At 42.9% G+C, this 23,180-nt stretch overlaps 1 long non-coding RNA gene across 1 annotated transcript; it reads right to left on the bottom strand.

Moving 5' to 3' along the window:
* Positions 1-10,574: 10,574 nt before the first annotated feature.
* On the bottom strand, positions 10,575-22,327 carry LOC310663555. The gene is made up of 2 exons (XR_014504527.1): positions 16,694-22,327; positions 10,575-16,662 (listed from the first exon to the last, which is right to left on the bottom strand). It is a non-coding gene; the product is annotated as an uncharacterized lncRNA (long non-coding RNA).
* Positions 22,328-23,180: the final 853 nt, after the last annotated feature.

The following is a 23,180-nucleotide window of genomic DNA, read 5'->3' as shown; positions in this document are numbered from 1 at the left end:
ACTTACTGCGCGTCTTCTAATGGTTAGCCCATTGGGGTGAAGAGGTCACCAGACTCTGCTCTAAGTCATTCTTCACCTGCCTCTGCATCCATCCTTACAACCACTCCAGGAGACTAGCTCTGGCTGTTGGCTTCTCCTCTCTGCTGTGTCCCAAGGTTGCCCTTTATGGAACTCAGCAGCAGCAGAAGAGCAAAATTAGAACTAGTTTACTTCAGAGTAAACATGCCTTGGATCGTGGCTGCAGAAGTGGTTGCCCTGTTTAAAACCCTTGCCCAGCCCTGGCCTTGGGTAAATCGTTAATGGCCTCAGTTCCCCCCTCTGTAAAATGTGGCTACACCAGTTGGCGTACTTTCACGGGGCTCTTGTGAGACGGAGAATGAGGACTGACTGTGTAAAGTGCCTTCTGCGCTGAGGGTGCTATTAAAATTCTGACAAACAAAAAGCCGTGAGTCCGGTGCAAGCGACTGAAGGGCTCCTGGGTGCCAGGGGCACCTTCTCGATCCGGCACGGCTAAGGATTGTGGCTGGCAGCAAAAGATTTTAGCGGCAACAAAAAAATTGCATTAACGTCCTTCTCGGCTTAAGCTACGGGAAATCTAGGTCAAAGCTGCAACACGCATATCCACACCTCCTCTTCCATCGCTGCCCCAATAGAGGGGGTTTATTTCTGGAACTGCAGCCCCCGTTATGCAACTGCCTGTGTCCCCGGGGAGCAAACCTATTTTTATCCAGGCTGGGAGCATGCATGCTGTGACATCCAAAATCAGACCCCACTTCAGTAGTGCCATATGTACCCCAGGCCAGGGAGCTGAGTCGGCCACCCTCCACCGACCTCCTATGTTTTGTCTGTGCTCAACTTCATCCAGCTGTTAATGGTCCTTTATCCTTGCCCAGAAACTAGATGCTGCCTATTTAATCCCAGGGCTGACCTAGGTGGCTATGCCAGGTCTACCCATATTCCTGATCTACCTACCATCCCACAGTGCCAGAATCCAGCCTTGTGTTGGTCTTGATCCGCAGATCCCCACCATGGTTGACAAGCAGCCACAACTTTGCACATTTGAAAAGCTGTCAAAACAGGAGCTTGCAAAAGTTGGGTGTGTGTGTCCCCAGTATTTGGATTTTTTGCTGATATTCATTATACTACGTAAGATGCAATTTGCCTTTTTTTTAAAAAACAACTCTTCTCCCTCTGAAATATGATACCTTTGGTAGGCATTCTGCACATGCTCAGAAGCATTAGAGCAGTTGCTCTTAAGCAACCCTTTCTCCTCCTTTCCTAAACAGGACTGGAAGACTGGATAAAATATATATTTAGACTTTTTTTTTTTTAAAGCCAACCTTAGTAAACTATGAAAGGAAAACAAATTAGCTATGGGGAAAAGGTTTAGAAATGAAATTCCCTCAAGGCTTTCAGCTGCTCTGATATTTGCTATATTTTTAGCACACTAAGTTCCTCTTCCCCCTCCCCTGCCACATATTTTATATTCAGAATAACAAGCTTGTGAGGTGGTTTAGGTTGAAAGAGGATGGCTGGCCCAAATAGAGACCCTGGATCTCCCTGGTCCCAATCCAGCCCCCTAAATGCTACACAGCACGACACTGGTTCTTTTAAATTGTATGGTATCTTGATATCAGAAGAGTCCTGCTGAGTCCAGCCAGTTGCCCATCGAGTCCAGCTTTCTGTTGTCGCAGGGGCCAGTCAGATGCCTACGGGAAGTCTGCAAGCAAGACCTGGGTGCAACAGTGCTCTCCCAGGAACTGGCATTCAGAGACATGTACTACCTCCCCCGATATACTGGAGATAGTACATCGCTATCATGGCTATTAGCCTGAGATAACCTTATTATCCCCCATGAGTTGGTTTAAACCAGGGTTTCCCAAACTTGGGTCTCCAGCTGTTGTTGGACTACAACTCCCATCATCTCTAGCTAGCAGGACTAATGGTCAGGGATGATGGGAATTGCAGTCCAAAAACAGTTTGGGAAACTCTGGTTTAAACTAGCAGTGGTTAAACCTCCATCCCACAAGCCTAATTAGATCTTTTAAAGCTTTTAAAGCTGTATGAGTTGGTGACCGTCACTACACCTGCTGCTTGTGAATTGCCTACTTAATATGCACTGTGTGAATAAACACTTCCTTTTTTCTGTCCTGAATCATCCAGGCTGGGTTGTAGTATTACACAAGAGGGTGAAAACCTTTCCCTTTCCACTTTCTCCACATTCTGCATAATTATATAGCCTTCTATCATGTCCCCCTTATTACTTGCCTCTTTTCCCAAAAAACAAAACAAAAGCACCAACCAACCAACCAAACCAAAACCAAAAACCCAAATGTTGTAATTTTCCATGCAGTCATATTACTGATTTGTGTCAAGTTGTTATGATGTTGACAGGTTTCTTTTCCATCTCTTTCCTAATGATTCCTAACAAAGAAATGAGCCTTTTCCACAACTGCCATATACTGGGTTGGCATTGTAATTGAGTTATTTGGTCAGCCACATAAGCATAATTGCAAAGTTAGGAATATTTTTGCTCCAATGTGCATCACTTTACCCTTGCTTACAGGGTTTTATTTAAAGCAGGCTTCCCAACTGCACTAATTCCCTGTCAAGCACTGTGTGTGTTTTGCTCCTTGTATCAATGGCAGTTTCCCCATGGGAGTCGGTCGTTATTCTCTACTCTACAGCAGTGATTCATTTACAAATCTGCTTTAGTTCAATAAAGTTAACTGCCCAAAGTTGAAGGCAAAGAAGAAGAGGTCCTGGCCCAAAAGAAGAAAGTGTTTTAATATGGGTTGAGCAGTTTGTTTTAAGTATGGAAACTAGCTGCACTTTACTACCCTGTGTGATTTGTGTGCATGCTGCCCCTGACATTTCCTATTATTTAAGTGCTAAACACACTTACATGCCTAGAATATATCGTTCCCAGCCCCCATTTTCCCTAACTGCACATTATCAGCTTCCCAACTGCGCAGATTTCTCTACTGCACATTTTGTGTCCACTTAAAGGAACAGCGACCCTGCTTGCTTGCGACATTGATTCAAACTGGCCATATTATTACGTTTCTTCTTGATTTTATTGTTAGGATACATCTGTTCCCCTCAGAGACATCACCTTGCCAACAAAGGTCCGTATAGTAAAAGCTATGGTTTTCCCAGTAGTGATGTATGGAAGTGAGAGCTGGACCATAAAGAAGGCTGATCGCCGAAGAATTGATGCTTTTGAATTATGGTGCTGGAGGAGACTCTTGAGAGTCCCATGGACTGCAAGAAGATCAAACACATCCATTCTTAAGGAAATCAGCCCTGAGTGCTCACTGGAAGGACAGATCGTGAAGCTGAGGCTCCAATACTTTGGCCACCTCATGAGAAGAGAAGACTCCCTGGAAAAGACCCTGATGTTGGGAAAGATGGAGGGCACAAGGAGAAGGGGACGACAGAGGACGAGATGGTTAGACAGTGTTCTCAAAGCTACAAACATGAATCTGACCAAACTGCGGGTGGCAGTGGAAGACAGGAGTGCCTGGCGTGCTCTGGTCTATGGGGTCACGAAGAGTCGGACACGACCGAACGACTAAACAACAACAACAACACCTGTTCCCCTCACAGTGGGACAATTCCCATAGCTATCTGGGAAGAGGGATAGACTGTCAAACCACTCTGGAAACGGTAATTGGGGTTTCCTAACATCTCTTAGCCCTCTTAACAAACGACAGCTCCCAGAATTATTGCCGAGAGTGGCATCGTCGTGCTTTGAATGTGTGGTGTGAATATGGCTTGTCTCCCAAGAAACTGAGGTAAGAGACGGTGCATCATCTCCAGTGTCCAACACCCGCTCAGCACAGAGCCTGCAATTTCACCCTCTGCAGCTGCTTCTGAGGTAAAATGTTAACTGTTCAGAACCAATTGTGGGCCAATTATACATATATATTTCCCCCCAGGCAACTACACAGGAAATCAATTCAGCGTATAACTTTATAGGAGGTGGAGATCCTTTGGCGGTGTGTGTTGTGGTGGGCTGCTCGATGGACAGTGGTTCTTTGGAGCATGTTACAAATGGGTCTCTATTTTCACCTGTTTAATGTTGTAGTGTAGCCTCCCCCTCCTCCATTTTTAAACCTGAGGTCCAAAAGACAGGGGCTGGGCTCTCAGGTCAAGGCATGGCTCCACACAGGCTGTAGAGATGGCTGCCACCGCAGATGCTGCTCATAAATGGGCCCTTTGTTCACAGAGGGCTGGTCAAAGCTCAAAATCTTTATTTTTATTTTTTTGTTTGACTATCCTCATCAAATAAAAAACTGGACTGACCTAAGTGAGGAGTACGTGTGTAACTGCCTGTTAAGTCTCCTGCCTTAGTTCAGAAATGTCCGTATCTAATAATAGCAGGTTGTAACATATATTTACCTTTGTTGTGCAATATAGAATTTAATTGCATTGGCAGAGCTGGTTGTGTGTGTGTGTGTGTGTGTGTGTGTGTGTGTGTAAAACACAGAGAGAAATCTGACCAGAATCCCTCTGGGGAGCCAGCGCACTCAGTTCTCATTAACTCAGCCCCTCTGGGCTAAGACATTTAATTAGCTATGAAGGAACACAAACGAAGGAGCAAAAACAAGGAAGCTGGGAAGCTGTAAAAGGGTTGTCCCCTCCGTTTCCTCCTGGGAGGGAGAGGAATGTGTCAATGCAACTGGGAATTATGATTCCTGTGGCGTCCAGTATATCCTCCCCGTAAACCTTAGCCAGACGCTACAGTTCATAGGCCTTGTTCCACCCCATCCCCCATCAACCATGGTTAGTCTGTGTCTGGACTGTACCACTCCAGTCTACAGGTGTGGGTGAGAAGGTACCATGACTGAATGTTCTTCCTCTCTCAAAAACAGACCTACACGTAGAAACCTGACAGTGTCAGCAAGACTAGGGATCTATCCTACTCTTCTTTGCTGCTATGCAGGTTTTTTTTTTAGATTATTAAAAAAACCTTCTGTATGGAGTTATGCGAACTACCACCTGAAGTGGTACAACCCAGGCACAGAGTTACTGACTCTGTGAGGACTGTACCAGTTGTAATAGCGGCATATGGTTTATTAGTTTGTCTGGCTTCATTCACATATAAAACAGGGCTGTGTTGGTGGGTGCTTGTTTTTTACATGAAAAGATTCATATTTGTTAGGGGAGCAGACCATGTCTCCCATTCCAGCCTTCCCTTTCCCTTGTTGCTTTAAGCAATATTCTCTAAGCCTGGCTTACTTCCCATACTGAAGCGGGACTGTGAGGGGAAATTGCTTAGCCTTAAAGCTACAGAGAGCAGCAAGAATACAATTTCTCCACCCCACCCCCCATTTCCCCACTTCAATTTCAGTCAGGACAGGCAGTATGGATGGCTGCACCCTCATGTCTGCTTTGGCCTGCAGAACTAGGCCTCAAGACTCCTAAAATAGCCTGCAACGTATTTGAAGTTGGATTAAGAGCACACGTAAAACAGGAGTCAAGAAGATTTTTGTCAGGTGAGTTGAAAGTTGTATCATAGAAACATAATTGCCTGGTGAGCATTATTGTATTCACAGAAATAGTACCTCAGGTTAAGAACTTAATTCGTTCCGGAGGTCCATTCTTAACCTGAAACTGTTCTTAACCTGAGGTAACACTTCAGCTAATGGGGCCTCCTGCTGCCGCCGTGCAATTTCTGTTCTCATCCTGAGGTAAAGTTCTTAACCCGAGGTACTATTTCTGAGTTAGCGGGGTCTGTAACCTGAAGCGTCTGTAACCTGAAGCATCTGTAACCCGAGGTACCACTGTTATTGAGCACCTACACTGTGAGGAAATGGCGTTTCAACCATGCAACCTTCAGCTCTCTTTGGGCTGAGGCATTTCCTAATAGTTTTGAAGCTCAGTTGATATAGGTTGCTCCAGAATTTCCCCTTTTTGTATGATAGTGATGAGAATTGTGTGTTCGTGATCCTTGGCCACTTCTATCTTGTATTTGTTGATTATTATTATTTTTAATGACTGGTCAGCATTGGTAGCAGGTTGGATTCAGACTGGTCTGGAGGTGGAAGATTAGAGGGATCTCCTCCTGGTGAGCCAGCATTTGGGGCCTAGTGGAGTGCAATATGTTTTAAGTTTGCTTCTAAGAGGCTCTGACCAGGATTGGCATGCACATATAACCTGTGTTCAAATTATGAGGGGAAAGATAAGAATGTTTCTTAATGAAATGCTTCAGCTCCATGGCCTGATTCGTAGCCTTATAAAAATAGTGTTTAGATGGCCTATCAAAAAAGGTAAGGGGTGTGTATGTGTGCTTGTGATCCAAGGAGCATCATTGTATATTTATTAACAGCAAAAACCACCAGACTTTAAATACTTGACATTCAACCAAGTACCAGAAAATGAACCTGGATGCAAAAGTATTGAGTATGTAGCTGAAATAATTTTGTAGTTGGAAACGCTACTGGCTTCTTCAAAAAACTCAAGTTTCCTAAAGTTCCTTAGCTGGCGCGGCCATGACAGCCAAGCTTAGCATTTCAACACCATTCTGTGTAAGTCCCCTCAGAAGTTAAATCTTGCTGAGTTCAATGAGGCTTAAATGTGTTTAATTGTGTATGGCATTGCATCCTTAAACGAGTTCATAATGTCTGGTTTACACGTGCCCTTCCAAGGGAGGTGCGTGTGCAGTCTTTTCCATATCTGGAGGGCACCAATTCTGACAGCCCCTTGTCCTCACCGCTCCTGTTCCCCCTACAATCTGTCTGCGTTTTTCTCTGCCAATATGCTTGTCCGTGGCTGGGCTCAAGGAGTTCCTGGCATAGATCAAGGGATTTGGCAAGTGGCCAGTCCTCCTGTGCTGCCAGCCAAAAGCCATTTCCCGTCGGTGGCTGGGAGGCCCAGAAGCCTCTTTGCTAACCGCAGAAGCATCCCAATTCCACCGGGGCCCCTTGGAAGGACGCGGAATCCATTTAATGGGGGAGCCGATTCATTAAAGAATAAAAACAGCTGGCTCGAAAACAAGGGCAGAGATGACGAATTTGTCTCCCGTAAAGCTTGGGATCCCATTCAAGGGTGCCATTTAGGGTAGGCAGAGGAGAGTCATTTCCATAGGTGGCATAGCTCTCCCCCCATCCCCCACCCCTACCCCAGTTTCCTCAGAAGTACTTATAGATTTGATCGTTTTGCTGCTTCTGCGTAGTGACTGATGTTATAAAGAATTAAATAGGCCTGTGTAGGAGTGGAGGCTGGTCCATTAGGACAAATGGGATACTGCACCTCTAGCCTCCAGGAGGTGCCACTGGCTGTTAGCTTCCTCCTCCTTAGTCTGAAAGACTCAAAGCTAGAGTTAGCTGGCTCTGCTTCTCATTGGCTCCATTTCTGCCTACTATTGGACTCTCTGCATTCTGCTTTCCCAGTCCCCGTGGGCAGCAGCCATCCCTGCTGTGGACTAATCTTTGTTGCTGATGCTGATGCTGCCGCTTTTTAAAAGGCGACTGTTCCAAGTTGGGTTGATAGCACTGCGGTAGAAGATGTTATGAAGCAGCATAAGCAGCTGAGCAAACATACCATAGGTGGTATCCAACACTAGTACTACTCAGAGAAGACCCACTGAAATGAACAGATATTGCTAACTCAGCTTGATTAATATCAGTGTGTGTGGTGAGCCTGACTTCACTAAATACTATCCCTTGTCTATGGTACAAACTTAAAAAAGTGTTTTCAAAACCTGTTTGCCATGGCTCTGAACCAAACTAACCTTCAGAGCTCACATTTAATGCAGAACTTAAGAGCAGTTTAGCAAAGCATTCCCACAATCCGTTGGTCAGGCTGGGGAGCCAGAATTAAACCAGTTTCAAGACAGATTATCATGTGTTCTGTAGATGCGGTCCAGTCTGTCGGGCAGCCTCCCAGTAGCTGTTTGATGCAGTTGTAGGATAAAGAAGGCCAAGTGAGATGAGAAACTTTACAAGGGCTTGAATAATAAGATTCAAAACAAGGACATCTTTGACAATGGGGGATCCCTTGGTGTGGTCTGTTCAGTGGCACTTTGATATATAAACATTTTTGTTAAGCATCAATGTCAGGGCAGGAAAAGGTGTTGGAACTGACTTGGGTAAGGTAAAAAGTCAACGTGATGATTGCCCAATCCTCGCAGATGCTACGAGCAATCTAAACGGGTAGGCTAGAAATTGTGCAGAGATGCTACTTGTCTGACTTTAGATCTGGGTTATGCCTAAATGCAGGCCTGTGCAGCTCACAACTTACCAGCTAATCATTCTCAGCAGCCGTGTATCGTGTGGCCTGCTGTTTGTCTGTCAATGTCTCTCCACTTTATGTAATTCTAAAAAATCAGCAGGTCAATGAGCTCCTGGTGACAAGTGAGTTAGGTGGCTGACAGGCTCCGTTTGGTTTGCTGGTTCCATGTTAAATGGTATAGCATATCTAAGGTATTGCAACCACTTGGCCATTTTCTGAGTAATGCATAGGCATTCCCAGTTGATAGTTCCCAGGGGTGCTTGGACTACAGCACCTCATTTGTAGAGATTAAACACTGGTTTTTCTAAAAGTCACCCCTACTGCAGATGTTGGATCCTGTGGGGTGGCAACATCCACATGGAAGCAAAGGTTGAGACTGAGTTGATTTGGACTGCCCTGTGTGATCTTCATTGAGCCTAACAGATGTAGGTGATAGATGTTCACAGGCCCTCCATTGCAGCTCAGCTTTGTTATTACTCACTTGCAAATTACCTGAGAGTTCCTGCAGAAGTCTGTCACCCAGAGTTTTTCTTTGATCCAGGAAACAGAGCCCAAATCCTCAAAAGCAGTAAGATTGCTTTGAAAAATTGCAATGCAGTCAAAACCAATCACAGAAAAAGGCAAATATATCTTTAAGAGGTGGCATCCCCACCTACTTCTTCATTGGTTTATGGCAAACCATTGTTGGCTGGTTTGCCTGAACTGGCAAAATATGGTTTGTATTTTCCCTGTGAAACAGGATCAGAAACCAGTTTTTAATGGTTTGGACAGATCAAGAAAGGAGCTGGTATGTGTGAGAGGGAAGGAGGGAGCACATAAACTTGAGTGCTGCTAGGCTTGTTCATGTAGAGCCAAGCTGTGGTTTGTTTGGTTGTATGTGTGAATCATTTCTTTGTTGGGTGATAAGGGTATTCCTTGGTGGTGGTGATTTTGCAGAGGAATTGTGGAACAGTTATCCATGACCCTCCGACTTCTTCACATTAGAAATAACCTCAACCAGTGCATTACTATGTGAATGTGAAATGTGAAAAATCACATTTTCTCTGCACTCAAGTCTGCAAGGCTGTGTTGAAGGGAAGATGCAGCCCCCTGCCACAGCTGCAGCAGTAATAGGAACCTGTGAAGTGTTGGCCCAGAATCCTAGGTTCAAATCCCCAATGATGATGCCCCAAACAACCATGAAGGGTGTTTTTTGGCCAGTCATTATTTCCCAGTCTAACCAGTCCCACCCCCTTTTTAAGAGGTCACACACTCTTGATCCCCTGCAATGGAATGCCTATCTTCCACAGCAACGAGGTGTGGGGACTGATGTAGTGCCATAGGTGCTGGGTCTATTGTTTTATTTAGCACTTAGCAGCAGGTGCTTCCCCCTCCCACCCCAGCCTCTGATCTGGAAAGACCTTAACACTTCAAAGCAAAGGGCAGGCAAGGGGACACTTCCTGTAGCCTGCGATCCTCTTCCAGGTCAGACACCACAACCAGCTGCCATCTGTTGCAGGTACTACGTGTGTTAATCTTCTTCCTCTGCTGATTAGGGAAGAATCCCCTAGATGGTGATGGTATTCTAGGGTGATGTTTACCTATGGTGCTGCCATCTTGTCTTCTCTGCCCAACAGAGGAACAAAGAGGAAATAGTACAGGTTTCACCATCAAGCCGGCTTTCCTTCTTCCGTGTCCCTCCCTCCAACCCTCTTTCCACCTGTGAATAATAGTCTGGATGCAGGTTGTTGGTTTTTTTTTGAAAGTTTTAAATGAAAAGGAAATAATTTTATTACATGCTGTAACCTCGGCATGTCAGCTCATGCAGACAGTATAATGTCCCAGAGACCAAAGACCAGGGGACGATAAGGGTTGGGGTGGAGGATGGAGTGTTGGTGGGGAAGCAGAGTGGATGAAATGTAAAATGAGAGAAGAAATAAAAAGATCACTGTGAATGGGGAAAAGGTGAGATGCACCTCCCTCTCTATCGCCATCAAGGGGAGATGCAAAGGGATGGGAGGCAGGGCCAGGTCTTAACAGAGTTTTCAGGGGAACACAGGCCCAAACCCTCATCCAGGAGTCCCTTGTAGCACCAGAGTTGAATGTTAATGGAAGGATGCAAGGGTGGGTGGTAGTGAGCAACCAAAACCAGTCTGGCCCAGTTGCTCCTTCTAGGTTCAACAGGCCTGGATTTCGCTGGTTAATCCCTCCCTCTCTTGGGCAAATTGCAGTACAAGACAAATGAGGCATCAGGGTGCATGTGAAGAAGTTAATGAAGGAGGGCTAGAGAGGTGAAAAATGGGTGTAAGGGAAAATGGACAAATGCTTAATGACGATGGACCAATGATGTTCACCAGCAGAAACCATGAATAGATTATGACGGAGTGGATGCAAACCGTAGCCATGGTGCAAACTGGAGCCAGTATCACCAAGATCGCATACAAATCTGTTACGAGGATGGATCAGCCTTGGAGAATATGATGTGCACGACTTCATAAAGACAGAAGAATTGGTGAGTCACTTTAAGAACCCATGCGGCATGGATGGATAAAATATGGGAGATTGCCAGCAACTTGGGTCTCTGGCTTTCCTACATATTTTGGTGAAATTACTGATGAAATACATTCTGATTTAATGTGATGTTTGAGCTGGATTGACTTGGGGGGAGAAATGTGAAGGAAACTAGAAAGGTGGATGGGAAAATATGTGGGCCATGGACAATTGGCTGGGTAAACTGATGGAAGGGTATATGTTGGACTGGATGAGCGGAAAGAGAAAATAGGGGCTTGCTGGCTGTGACTGAGAAGGAATAGCTAGAATGATAAGGGATAGTTGAGTCTAAGCCACAATGGAAGGAGAAAAGGGCATAGGTGAGAAGGATGAAAGGGGCTTTGTGAAACTGGCTGGCTTTGGAGAGAGGGTGATGTGATGCAATTGATGCCCCGTGCTGTCCTGTCGCCACAAGGCAGAGTGTGAGAGTGCATTGCTGTGTACAGAGAGCCTCTCCCTTATTGGGGCAGGCTGGCAATGGGGGCTGGTTTATTGCTTTCTGTATGAGATTGACCTGGTGGTAGCTCTTCCACAAGGGAGAGCATGTGTGCGATGGAGGGAGCAGCATAAAAGTCTCTGAAAGAGGAGCAAGGTTGCCTCCTTGTATTGCAGTCCAAAATGGCTGCCTTTCTGTCCCTGTAGCCCAGCCCAGCAATGGGAGAACTCACTGGCCCACAAGAAACAGCTGCAAAGTGTGGGACTGATGCGGTTGTGGTGATGTGGTGCACATGTCCGGCTAGATGGTTTGCATATTGTGGGGTCCTGCTACTCTCTGACTGTGGGTGTACATGTATATATATGCTTTCTTTATATCTGTGTTGAGCGTGGGCATTATCAACACCTGCCTCTCTCCAGGGGACCCTGAGAACTGGAGTTTTACGTGGGGAGCTAGGGATCTCTAACAAAGAAGTCTCGGCACCCTCACCAAACTACGGTTCCCAGAATTCGTTTGGGGTTGCCATGACATCTGAATCTTTGTTATAACTGATTTAAAAAAAATTATAGTGTGGATATGCCCTGAGAATGTGAGTCAGAATTAGGTGGGCAAGTGTGAGCGCCATCAGCCCATGCTTTGCATAGATGTGCTGGTTTGTGCGTAAATGCATGGGCTACACACTTCTGTATGTTGCCCAGTGTGTGAATACTGAGTGTGGATTACCCAGTCATGAATGTTTCTTCAAGTATATCCCTAGGGGACACATCTGTATTACAACCTAAACCAGTAATAAATCAGTTTAATGGCCATGGCTTCTTCCATGGACGTCAGAGAACTGTACTTTGCAGAGGCTACTGATTTTTTATTTCTGTTAAGAGAGCTTTGGCCTCTTCTTACTCTACTCAGCTGACAGTGTGGGAAGCCATGGCAGAGAAACCAGTTTATGCAGGTCATCTAGACAATACATTTATTACACTGCAAATGCAAATTAGTTGTTTCTTTTTTAAAAAACCCTTTCCTTCAACAAGTGATTTTTTAACAGCAGCTAAGTAAGTAGGGTTTCCAAATTTTCAGTTGGCACTGGTAATTATGGACATAAATGTTATTGCTTGCTAGGGTGGGCCCTTATACGTTGTCCAAAACAGAGGACAAAAGGGGCATAGGTTTGCTTAAATTTAAAACTGCTACTTTAGACATATAGATGCAAATTTAGAAATAATTACTATAACTTAAATCTAAATATAATATATCTCACCAAAATTAGGAAGACCATGACCCATGTGCCTGCTGAGTTTTCTGTCCAGGTGTTAAAAATTGACCAGCCACTTCAAGGCCATTGCTGCTTTCCTTATTCGGATTTTTTTAAAGCTTTGAACTAGGACTAGACATCCCTCCAAATAGAGGAATGTTTTCTGTAAAGTCTGACATGTGGCCACCCTGCTGCCTGCCAGTTGCTGATCAAGCTGTTGTTTAGGGCACAGCTAGAGAGAGTAGCTGAAAAAGCTGGAAACCCTATTGAGAAGGTCAAACTGAACATTCAACACATCAAAAAGTATCAACCCGGGAATTTTGGGAGCAGCTATAATAGCAGTTAAATTGGTTTGGGCTGCTATATGTAACATATAGGGACCCTCCAGATGGTTGTTTTTATTGTGGGTATGTTCTGTAACATGTTCTTGACACAATAGTGCATTAGTGGTAGGTTTATTCTGCTTTAGTTTGCTCTGCAATGCTTCCCCAATGTTACCACATTATTGCTGGCCAAAAGGGCAATCATGCAACAAAGCTGGGACAAAACGCAGCTTTTGTTTCTATACCCCAGAACGTTTGGGGTATAGAAAGCTATGGGATTTCAGGAGGAAGTTATAAGCTATGCACTGCTTGGAAATGAAGCAGTGTGATTGCACACAAAATCTTTATCGGGACAAACAATACTGGAAGCGGGATCATGTGTGACTGCCTTAATAGCATCAGGGTCACAAATTGTCATGAATGAGCAATAAAAAGAATTTCTGGAGGGGCCCCATATGCTGATAGTTTGGTGAGTCATGATGTGTATGCAAACCACTTTTGTTTTCTGATGGTGTGCACATCTTTTGGAATGTATGTGTATTTGGAGAAATGGTTGTGTGGAAGTTATTACCTATGCTTATGTGCTCACTGCCAATGTGATTGTTGCCTTTCTGAAAAACAGGGGATGCTTTCTCACATGGGTCTCTAGTACTGGTTTTTTTTTTGGTGTGTGTGTGTGTGTGTGTGTGTGTGAGAGAGAGAGAGAGAGAGAGAGAGAGAGAGAGAGAGAGAGAGATTATCCATGCAAACTGCAACTGTACTCTTTTATTATTACTATTTATTATTTTATTATGTATGCATGTGCAGAAACTTTGCCCTATGCTTGTGTACGTCTGTGTGCATATGTATATACACAGACGGACACAATTTCTGTGCACACACAGGATTGCAAACCCTTGATGCATTTTGCCAGAAGTTGTTTTGTGGGATCCCCTGGAGCATGTGCAGAGATGGGGCTGTGCACATTCAGCTCTTAAAAACAGATCAAGAAATCCTACCAATTTGCTATTTGGCATGGAAGGGTAAGTGAATCCATTCTGCCCCTCCAAAGCAGCCAATCATTGGGATGTTAGCTTTTTAAAAGAGGTTCTCCTACCAGATCCAAGGACAGAACTGCACGTGGAACACTTAGTTGCACATGCAGGTGCCCATCTAGCTAGGAATACTTATATGTGGAACAGTCTGTTTCCTTCCACATATACCAGTGCCCAGAGCTGGACAGAGGCAAGAGTCACCAGTTCTGCACTTGTGGCGGTTTTTTTTTTAAGCCTGTGTTCTTGTCTCGTATTTTCATCTTTAAGTCCTTTGAAAGGCAAACTGGAGTGCGGGGAGGAAGTGGAAAGAGAACATAGTTTGCTTATTTCGTTGGAACCGAGAATGGTTTGGATGTGAATGGAATGAATGAGCAAAATTTAAATTCTTAGAAATAATTTCCTGTCAAGAGGACAATAAGGAGGCCGTGTGACCTAGCAAAACAATAACAAAGAATCTTATTCTTGTGACACCTTAAAGACAACATTTTATTGCAGCAGGAACTTGTACAGGCGACCGCCCTGTTTAATTAGAAAGCATCCATCACAATAAATTTGTTAGCTCTTATCTACACCAAAGACAGAAACTAGTTTAATAATCTTCCCCTCTGTCTTGGGAAATTGTAGTAATGAAAGTACAAGAGTCGGATGGAATAGTCTCACCAAGCTAAAATTTCTTGGGATTCTTTTGGGGGAAGCCCATGACAGTTAATTGGGATTACTGAAACTAAAGACATGAATTTATAGCGAACTTATATTGAGTTTTTAAGGTGCCACAAGAAGACTCTTGGTTGGTTTGGTTTTGCTGCAACAGTCTAATAGGGCAGCTCCTCTAGAATGAAGGAAGAATGAGGCTGTGCGGGAGGTGGAGAAGCATGAAGAAATAAAGAATGAAACAAAGACAGAAGGGATAAGGGGTTCGGTACATTAATACAAGTGTGTATGTTGTCCCCATTCACCCTCCAGCCCCACCAAATGCCTCCCAACACTTAACAGTTCAACATTCATTTGAGAATTCAAAACATTTTGGCACATGAATTGCATGTGAAGGAAGGAAATACCACGGGGTGTCGGGTAGAATAAAGACCCTGGCATTTCTGTTGTGTGTGTCAGAGAAATGTTCATCTCCCCCACATTTTACAATTCTCTCTTGAACTGTTTGAAATTTTCCTGCCGAATTTCTTTTTGGAATGATCAAAGAAATGTTGTTGGTTTTTTTTTAAAACACTGAAATTCCTGAAAACTTAATGTTTAGGATTTTAATTATTATTATTTTTGGTCTAGTTTATTTATTTTGGTCACCTATAATGACAAAGTAGTAAAAAATAATTTCAAGTTTCAAGGCATTAAAATATAGCATTCCATATTAAAGTTTCAGTTTTGGGATTGAGCATAGATAAAGTTTTTTTTAAAGTCAAATTGCACATTTTCAGAGAGTGAAAAGTTTTGGTTGGATAATTTTTTTTTATAAAAGTTTGTTTGTTTTGTTCCTCTTGAGCAATTGACATGATTTAATATTTTTGCTCAGTGTGAGCAGAAGAAAGATCATTCACATTTGGGAGAAGAACGCTTTGAAAACCACAAAGAAATCTTTCTCTTACATATTATTATTTTTGGCAAAATAATACTCTTCCTTCACCCCCTACATTTTCAGTGGTCCTCTCTCCCTCGATTGGCCCCGTGGGAAATCCTTATGCCTCCAGTACAGGACTTTTAAAAATGTTGCTGTGGCAACTGGAAGAGGGAAAAAGAGGGATTTGTGAAAAAATAGCATCACTTTCTAAATTTTATTATTATAATTATTATATTACATCTGCTTGAAAAAATAGCTCTGTGTCCCTCCCCCACCATCCCTGAGCCCACCCCTCCTTCCCCTCTTTTGGCACCATCCTCTGCCAAACATAATCAACCTTCCTCCCCATAAGCCACACCCCCACCAACATGGGGCAAAACCACACTTCCACTCCCCCCGCCCACACCCAACCTGAGTCTGAAATCACCCGTCTTTCCTCCATGTCTCACCCTTGCTCCCAATTTAATCCAGCATTGGGGAAAAGCAGTGCTGAAAGGTAGGAGCCCCCCTCAAGCACCTGCTGTCTACTCTCCCCTCCCCTTCCAAGGCCTCAATCACCCCTACCATTTGCAAGAGAATAGGGCACTCTGTCCCTTGTACCTCCAGAATGAATCAGGGTTTTATCCATGTATATTTCCCCCCCTCCCACCACCCACCTTGGGGATGCACCTAGATGCAGGTATCCAGCTTAGCAAAGGTAAGGAGAGATTGTCTTGTAGCAGACATACCCAGACAATTGCACAGGCACACAGACGCAGGACATAGTTTGGCAGAGCTAAATTATATTGAATAAAAACAGCCCACTTTTGATCAGAACTGTTTCCAGCTACTGGGTGAACTTAATCCATCAAATTGGATAGATGTGGTCTAGTCTGCCATTGAAGACTTGAAAGACTACTTTCCTTCTAAAGAGTGACATAAATACAAATTACTCCTACACTAATGGCTAAAAGATCAAATGGACTATTCCACTAATGCCCATATTCAATCAAATGCAGAGATTTGCATGAGAAATTTCAGTCATCATTCATGGTCAGTTTTATGCTTCATTGCTGCAAGGCCTGCTTCTAACTACCACCCGTAGGACAAAGCAGTTGGCACATTCTGGCACATAGATAAATACCAATATGTTGTCAGTTATTTATTTTACTATTTTCACAATCATGGGGTGAAGGAACCATTTGGATTTTCTGCTTCAGACACCCAAGTCCCGGGCTGTTTCCACCTTATGACCATACAGTGGAAACAAATCATGCTTATTCTTGCACGCTCTTAGTGGGCAGCTGTTAGCATACATCTTTGGGCCAACAACACACAAACCTAGAACCACCTCAGACCGACTCACAACCACCACATGCACTCCCTGGGGACATTTACTCACATTCACATTAGTGCTTGAGCCTGTTCACCTTGAGCTGGAGATCTAGCCTTGGGATTCACTCCTCTCCTATAATGCTCTAGCTGGAGGTGTGGTTTTTTCCCCTACTGCAGATACTGGTTGAAGCGAATAATTCCTCTGAACAGGTACAGGGTGCCTTTCCCTTGCCAATTCATCATCCAAAGCTCCCATACATCTGACTAGGACTTTGGAATAAAACATGTGGAGGGCAGAGGATGATTCTCAGAGAGCTTTAACGCTTCACTTCTCTGTTAACATAGGGAGTCTTCCTTAGGCCTTTAGACTGTGTCTCTCCTGTTTGTTTGGCTACACAGTGCTTGAATTACAGGGAGGCTGGGGGCCTGGCTCCTTACCTTTTACAATAACTGTGGGGCATGTTTTGGCTAAAGTTAAGTCAGTGAGTGGGGCTCATAGATTTCATGAAGGACACCCTCTCCCTACAAGCACTCTCACCTTGATACACATTGTACCAACCTACAGATTTGTCATGCAAGCTTTCTAAAATAAGCTCCTAAAAAAAGATGTGCCAGGGCACAAGCCTTCTCAGAAGCCTCACCCTCTGACTCAGAAGCTCCCAGATTATTGGAGATGGATTGTAGTTAGTAGTGAAGGAAAGGCACTCTGTGCATCCTCAGAGGTGTTACTGATTTTTGTGTTCCAAAGCTGTGCTCTGGAAAGTTTCTGAGCTCTGGCCAAAAGAAGCCCTGTGGGCAACCATACACAAAGAACGCTCAGCAAACAACTACCACAAGTGCACTTTCTGTACCCAGTTAAATACCAGGGTACGCAGGTGAAATACTGATGTAAGACACCATTAACCCCATAGTCTTTGTTGAGCTGGACATTTTCAGTAATGGGCTGCATGCTACCCTAAGCAGATGCCAGATGGTTCCTTCACAACTCGGCCCCCACTAGGCTGCTCTTCATCAATACTCTTCTATACAACATCTCAGTCTGGCTTGGATGAAAACCAAAACAAATCAGATTATTTTTTTAATAGTAGAAGCTTGTTCAAAACCCATGACACTCTTCAAATTTTAAAATTTCCAACCCTCCATATTTATGAATATTTTATGTGCAAGTTTATAAAACAACATTATTCATCTCTTCTTGCACACTGAAAATAAAACACAACATGTCTCAAGTTAAAAAATTATTTCTTAAATCATAACTTATTCCCCCCCTTTCCTGAAAATCTCAGGGGAGGTGTAAACACCTTAAACTTGCTTGAATTTGATTGTTTTGTTCTGCTTTGGAGGGGGGGGTCAGAAATGTCAAAAATTTGAAAAATTGCATACATGTTTTGGTTTTTGAAGCAAAAATGAGAGCTGGTAGCATTCTGCATGTGGAAAATATCAATGACAACTAGCATTTCCCCATATTTCTTACAAAAAGGGGTCATATTTTATTTTTTATTAATTTCCCCCATGTCCTGGAATATATATTTTATAGTAAAAAACCACATTCTTTCTTTATTTTTTTGGCAACTCAAATGCATGAATCATATTTTTCCTAAAAATGCAGGGGTTGTTTTTTTGGCAACTCAACTATAGGCTCATCCACACTTCTGCTTGTCTTCTGCCGCCCAGAAAGGTGCTCAAACTGAGTACTAAAGATCAAGCACTAGGCCTGGGTTTCCCCAGGGGAAAGCAGTGGGGCAAACAGAAGTCTGGATGAGCCCTGTATTGCACAAAATGAATTTAGAAACCAAAATTGTTTAAATTGAAAAGAAATCAAGACATTTTGAAGCTGCAAAAAGCTTATTTCTATTGCCATGTAAATGTCAAATGCTTTCTAAAGAAATACTAAAAAAGAGAAGACGATTCTACTAAAATTAACATACTGAATGTGAGAGCAACATTGATGTTGCTGTTACAATTCTTTTCATAGAAAAATTATGTTTCTTCATCTGGGCAGGGAAGAAACTATCCCAAAACTAGAGCAAAAGGAGGACATACAAATAAAGTGACAATATTACTAGGTGGGGTCTGTGATACTTTTGGGTAGAGATGCTGTTACAACATTATCTCAGTCTCTGCATTCAGAACCAATTTGCAAAACACGTGTGGTACAGCTCTAATGGGACTCCACCATTTCAGGATGCAGGATGGCTTGTACTACTTCAGAATGCTTGACTGGTATAAATAAAACAAAATAAAGATTATCCACAGAAAGCTGGCATGTTGCTGATTCTAGGCTTGTCTTCTCCTTGACATGTTAGTTTTCTACAGATGCACAATTTTTAAAATGGGGGAGCATTCAAACTGGCAAACCAACTCCACAAAGTTTACTATCAACAAATAAATATTAGCAGTCATGTTCATGCATAGTCATGTAAGCCATCTACAGACTGAAAAAGCAAAGAACCTATTTCAATCCAGTTTGCAGAAATTTCCTCCCCCACTACTCACCTGGAGACAATTGTACTCATCCCAGATGAATCAGTGGCTGTCTATGAGCTTATGCAAACTGTGACCCGCCTCCCCCCCTGAAAAAAAACCCCTGTATTCTGAAGTGGTATAGTCCAGGAGAGCTGTACTTCATGAACATGAAGATCAGCTCCAACAAACCAGCCAAACCAAACCATACAAAGGAAGGAAACCAGTTACAACAAATGAAAATGTTGTGAAAGGAAATTGCCCATTAACCCTGATAGGTGAGTGGGAGGCAGGATTTAAAGTGCAGAAATGCAACACACAGAAGTCCCAAGGCTAACCAGTCCCGTTCCTCTCCTACATATATAACTTTTCAAGTGGTGGTGGGGAGTCATTTCTAGAAAATCTATAGTTACCATGATGTATAAAGAAGGCCGTCTGCTGCAGGAGCACCTGCAGGTTAGAAAGCACACTGGCTTGTTGTTTGCTTAGTTATGTTTTAGGGTATCAGTACTGTAGAGTGGTTCAGGGCACGACATCAAAGGGGAGCAGACTTGTATAGTAGGGTCCGAAGTATGTTTACTTAGAAATCTCATTGTGTTTAATGGGTCCTACTCCCTAGTAAGAATCCACAGGATTGCGGCCTTAGTCAGCACACCCCTTCCCTCAAATGCCTCCCCACCCCATTATCTCAGTTACACACATGGGCATTTATTAAATCAACTTAATATGGGACTCTGTGTGTCCTTTAAAGGGAAATCTTGGTCAATATGACCAACTTAACAAACTGCCCCCCATTTTCCCAGCCCGGAAGTGGGTAGGAGGAAAATGCACCGCAAATGGGATTTTATTTTAGACAGGAGCTTGCATTAATTAACCCCTCTCCCAAATTTGCCAGAGGAGAGGGGCTCCCAATCACTCTCCTGAATCTAGCCAGCTATTTATTTTTTATTTATTTTTGCATAGGAATCGTTGCATAAAGAGCTTCCACTATCTGGGGAGGGGGGGGGGGGTTACAGGTTGAGGTTAGATAGGATTCTTGGGGAGGAGTGGGATGTATGTGCCTCCACAGAAGCAGGGGAAATGTTTGCATAGTATGTGAGATGGATAGGTTTCCAAATAGGGAGTGGTAGCTCTTAAGAAAATGGGGAGGGGGGGAATAATCAGAGTGAAATAGTTAATCACACACAACCCTACAGGCCAATATGTGTACTTTCAATAACACTGGGTTTTACTATTCTGCATTAAAGAACAGACTGCATTGAAGAATACAAGCCACAAAAATCCTCAAGTTCAGAGGTTAGGATTCAGTAGGGCTGCCATACCTCTGGAATTTCTTGGACATAGTCGGTATTCGGCCATCGGAAACAGTGTCTGGGCAGAAATTGCTCAAATGTCAGGGAAAATCCAGGTGTATGGCAACCCTTGTCAGAAATGTAGATTTTGGCGAATTTCCTTAAAAATAGCTCAACTTTTGTTTCCGGGTTTTCACTTTTTGAAATATGGCAACCCTAGGGTTCAGCTAACCAAGGTCCTGTTATTGGACTCAAGGCTCATTTCTCAATAAGAATTAGATGAAAACTAAGAACAGGGGTCAGCAACTGGACATTTCTGGGTCAAGTCCAGCCCCCTGAAGGATGAACAGAGGCAACCTAAAGTCATAAAATGTGTAAAGAAAGTGGCATAGGTGTAACAGAACATGCTCACAGACCACTTTAAAGGAATGTAAGCACTGGCCCAACACTCCTTATTCCCTTCCTAAAATAGTCCTACCTAGTTGCTAACCAGGGTAGTAGAATTATGAGATTTGAAAGATCATTGAGAAAAATGGTCCTTTGAATTACTGCCTCTATGAACATCTGATGGGTAGTTCTCACAATGGTTGTAGCATTCTGGACTGCAGGGAATGGGACACATAATTGAATGGTCGTCTCTAAAAAATAATAATGCTGCACACAGATATGTAACTAGCATCAAGGACCTATATTGGCTAGAAGAACCCATTTCCTTGACATCTAATTTTCTATGCTATTGGATTTATTTATTTTGTTGTATGTGGCATTAATTCAAGGAAGCCCCAATTTGCAATCTTAACTGGTACAGCGCAGATACAGATTGACCACCTTGATGTAAACTAGGCCTTGTATGTCACTGCTGGCATTTGCTAGTATCACGGCAGCATTCTACCAATGGAATGATTTCAATAGCATGTGATGCTGAGAAGCCAATCACATGCTGATGAAGATGAGAGAGCATAGTTAGCAAGATCAGGAGATGTTTACGCAAACTACAAAACATAGCTCTAATCCTGAAATACATTTAGTAGGAATATAGCCCCACTGATTTCAACAGAACTTTCACTCTTAACTAGACCAAAGGAACAATTGTAACCTAAATTACCTATGAGGAAGTAAATAATCCCTAGGCTAGCACATAATGAACGTATTCGACACAACAAGACCCTAATATTAAGGACAACTAGAATCTCTATGAATACCATTAAATCAGCTGACTAATGGATGTTATGTTGTGTTTTATCATTTGCCCTGAAATCCTTTTGCAAACATAATAGATTATAAGAAACAAACTAAGAGTATGTATTTCACGGTGCGTGTTAGAAACATGTAAACAATGTGTGGCAACGTTTTGGTTGCATCTAACAATGCTTTTATCCATCCTTCAACTGGGAAGACTCTTGGAATTGACTTTGGGCTGGTTAAATTCATTCAGACTTGATACTGACCATTAAAGCTGTAATGGTTTGGGGCCCAGTTATCTGAATTAGCACTTTCACCTATACAAACTCGGAGATTACCGTAATTTACAGAGGCCCTCCTGGTCAGTAAGATTGATTAGGCTGGTGGCATGAGGGTTAGTGCCTCTTTTGTTGTTGCCCCAATGTTTGTGGGATGCCTTCAAATGGATTGCAAAGACAAATTTGCTTTGTTTCCTTTTGACAGATATTGAGTACTGATGTTTTAAATTGGATTTATCTTGGCTAGAAATATTTTAAAATATTTTAAAGGTTATTATGCAAGACTGTTTAAACAGACTCTGCTGCTTTATGGAATTTTGATATGTTTTGATATGTTTCTGACTTCAGTGATATATTGAGTTTTATAAATTAGTAGCTGCCTTAGTAGAGGGCCCTAAAGGTGGTTTGGAAATCAAACACACTCATTCTGAATTATGGGGCATACTGTTGGATGTGCAGCAGGTGGACACAATGAGCAAGGTCTTCTCTGCTGTAATACAAGGACTCTGAAGTGCACTCTTCCCAAGGAAAGACAGCTCAGCTCCATCTTTATTAACCTCCAGATGGGCAGTGAAGACAGTTCTAGTTCAACAGGCTTTCGGTTTTTATACTGAAGTGTTTAATCTGCTATTGTTGGGGTTCTATTTCATATTATTGTTTTCTTATATTTTATTTACTGATGTTTCAACTATGTTAGCCTAAATTCAGATTATCTTTAGCTGGATTATCAAGGCTGAAATGTTAAAACAAAACAAAAAACAAAACAAAACAAACTAAGCATTCACCCCACAGACCTGAACTGGTTTAATATTCGTTCATATTCCCCAAGAAACCTAGGGACAATAGCACTGAGAGATGGAGGAAGATTTATAAGGATCTCTTAACACAGAATTTCCAATAACCTTACAATCAACTGCAATTCCCAGGAAAGAGTGTTTGTGCCTGTGAGCTATGAGAGTTTAATTGGTATAAACTGATATAATTTGTCATAAATGCATTCCCATGTCCGATCTAGGTATGATAGCAAACAATGGCTTGTTGTTATGAGAGCAAGCCTGCACAAAGCTCAAGCTAGCACACCCAGTCCTCCCCGCTCTTCATTTTCTGCATGCACAAAAAGAAGATAAAAACTTCCACTTTTGAACTAGTTACAGTTCCCCATTATTTCCAAATTTGGGAATCTGTGATTTTGCCTAACAAACAGGTAGTTAATAAACCAGGATTTTAAAGCATAGTTTGGTCCTGGGTTTTTTTAACTAACCACAGAACAAA

Source organism: Podarcis tiliguerta (genome assembly GCF_965153285.1).
Source record: "Podarcis tiliguerta genome assembly, chromosome: 13".
Taxonomy (NCBI): Eukaryota; Metazoa; Chordata; class Lepidosauria; order Squamata; family Lacertidae; genus Podarcis; species Podarcis tiliguerta.
Note: the sequence above shows the minus strand (reverse complement) of the source record. Positions and strands in the feature narration are given on the sequence as shown.